Here is a 3230-nt window from a genome sequence, read left to right as displayed (position 1 = left end):
TCTGGTCATCCTATCTCTATGGAGTCCTGGATGGTGATACCTCCTTCCATCTACAATGTGGAATAATAAAATAAAGAGTGTTGCAATCCAGGGAAGCTCACCCTAGCCTTTGGTTTCCAGTGTTTTTCTTGGGGTTTGATAACATACTGCCCTGCCCACATAGCTGACCTTTGTCTTTCTGCCCTTCTTGCTGGTTTGTCTAGTACTGTTTATCTGCCATCTCCAGAAGTCAAAACTGAGATAGCATGTCTCAAAACACTAATCATAAATCACATGTTATACTGTTGGGTGGCCAAAAAAGCGCCCAGCCAAACCAAGACACTGCTATTGGGCAGGACATTCCAGAGGCCTAGAGATTACCTCCCAGTATTCACAGCAAAGGCAACACCTCTCTTTGGGTGAAGTTAATTTATCACTATACAGGAATAGAATATACTTTGACTTACTCATTCTTTGGTTGATGGGTATCTGTATTGTTTCTATAGCTCTGGGAACCTTCTTATACATGTCTTTATGTAGACATATTTACTCTTTTCTATTGGCGGTATACTTCAGAATGGAATTGCTGAGTCAGATAGGCCTATATTTAGTAAATGTCAGTTTTCCAAAGTGATTGTACAAATTTACACTCCCACAAAGAATCTGTAAGGGTTTCATTTGCTCTATATCCTCTTCACACTTAGTATTGTATAGTCATTCTAATGGGACTATACTATTAGTTACTATAGTTATATATAGAAATATATAACTGTTATGTAAGTATGTAGAAAGTTGTATTTTCACTTCCTAATGACTAATAATGTTGAATACCTTTTCATATGCTTGCTTACTAGCTTTTTTGGTATCTTGTATGCAGGGTTGGTTAGACTTTGGCCGTTTTAAATGCGTATCGTGTCTTTTCCTTATTGCTTTGTGTGAGTTCTTTGTGTATTTTGGATCTGGATCTGAGTTGATCCAGATCCAAAGGTATGTTGCAAATACCTTTTGCTCTGTGGCATGCACTTCCACTCTCTTAAAGGTATGGGTTGAATTGGAGTTTTTAATTTTAATTAACTCCTGTTTATCAGCCTTTTTCTATATATGGCTAGAACTTTGAGTCTAAATATTTGTGTGTGTGTGTTTTTCATGCCTACAAACTCATGAAGGCATTCTTTCTTCCCCTAGAGGTTTTATTTCACCGCTCACATCTTGCCTGGGATTACAGGTGTGAGCCACTGTGCCTGGCCTATGATTACAACTTTATTATAGTGAAAGGATACATATTTCAACAAGCCACAGGAAGAGACACAGAGAATGAAGTCTGAGACAAGTTTGGTGTACAGTATGAGATTTAGTGGGTCAAGTTTAATTATCAGTACTCCTGCCGATATCCAAGTTAATCCAGCATTATGTATTGAAAAGTAAATTCTTTCCCCCCGGTTATATTGCAGTTCTACCCACCTCTCATCACCTTTCCTGATAACATCCTGATCCTAACCATGGCTATATGTTACTTAGATATTTATAATAACCTCCTGATTTGTCTGTTTGTGTAGCCTTCAGGGTGTTCACAACAGCATAGCCACAGTGATTTAGGTGTTATCACTTCTATGCTCAGTTTCTGGAAAATTTGAGCAACAAATAAAGTGGTATTGGATTATAACCCAAAGTATAAAATATATATCCATGCATTCATACTGATATGACTATATTATCAGATAAATAACTAAATAAATGGAGGAGATAAATCTCCAGTACAGAATTCCAAATAATTTATGCAGATATTCCACCCTCAGGGAAGTGGAGCATAGCCCCCTGCTCCTTAAGTACGTGCTGTGCATAGTGACTTCCAAAGACTACTGTATGGGAAAAGGGAGAAAAGAGTAACTTCACACTGGAGAAACTTGACAAACACTCCCTCACTCAGGTGATCAAGACCAACAAAAAGTCATCATGCTGATAGTATGAATCCTTGACATCTCTGAGGAAAATGGCACTTAACCTCTGTGATCTTCCTCCTGCAAACAACCTCAGTCTAATCATGAGAAAAACATCAGTCAAATCTTAGTGGAGGAACATTCTATGCTATACTAGCCTCCTCAAAATAGTTAAGATCATTTAAAATGAGGAAGAGAGCCAGGCGTTCTGGCTTGTGCCTGTAATCCCAGCACTTTGGAGGGCCGAGGAGGGTGGATCACCTGAGGTCAGGAGTTGAAGACCAGCCTGGCCAACATGGTGAAACCCCGTCTCTACTAAAAATACAAAAATTAGCTGGGCGTGGTGGTTGGTGCCTGTAATCCCAGCTACTTGGGAGGCTGAGGCAGGAGATTCGCTTGAACCTGGGAGGCAGAGATTGCAGTGAGCTGAGACCACGCCATTGTACTCCAGCCTAAGCAACAAAAGAAAATTCCATCTCAAAACAAAAACAAAAACAAACAACAAAAAAGAAAAAACAAGGAAGAAACTGTCATAGCCAGGAGTAACCTAAGTAGAAATGATGACTAAATGCAATGTGTTCTCCTGCTTAGAATGCTGGAACAGAAAAAGGAAGAAAAGCTTAAAAACCTAAGAACATTTGGAATAAAGTGTAAGCTTTAGCTAATAATAATGTACCAATACTTGTTAATTAATTGTAACAAATGTACCATATAACATAAGATGTTTTCAGTAGTAGGGGAAACTAGGTGTAGGGTATATGGGAATTCTCTGTATTACTTTTATAATTATTCTGTAAATCTAAAACTGTTCTAAAATAAATTGTATATTTTACAATAGACAGAGAATGAAGTTGAGTACTCAAATTACTTCTAAATGGCCAGGCGCAGTGGCTCACACCCATAATCCCAGCACTTTGGGAGGCCGAGGCAGGCGGATCACGAGGTCAGATTGAGACCATCCTGGCTAACATGGTGAAACCCTGTCTCTACTAAAAATACAAAAAAATTAGCCAGGTATGGTGGTGGGCGCCTGTAGTCCCAGCTACTCGGGAGGCTGAGGCAAGAGAATGGCGTGAACCCAGGAGGCGGAGCTTGCAGTGAGCCGAGATTGTGCCGCTGCACTCCAGCCTGGGCAATAGAGTGAGACTCTGTCTCAGAAAAACAAAAAACAAAGAAACAAATTATTTCTAAATAGTCATTCCTGTGTATCCACAGAGCCAGATTTATCATGATTTGAGTATGTTATTACATGGAGTCATTATATCTAGATATTAGATCCATGTTTTACAAAAGGAACACATGTAGAGCCCAGAC

This window comes from Piliocolobus tephrosceles, chromosome 21, assembly GCF_002776525.5.
Source record: "Piliocolobus tephrosceles isolate RC106 chromosome 21, ASM277652v3, whole genome shotgun sequence".
Taxonomy (NCBI): Eukaryota; Metazoa; Chordata; class Mammalia; order Primates; family Cercopithecidae; genus Piliocolobus; species Piliocolobus tephrosceles.
This window is presented reverse-complemented; position numbering follows the sequence as displayed.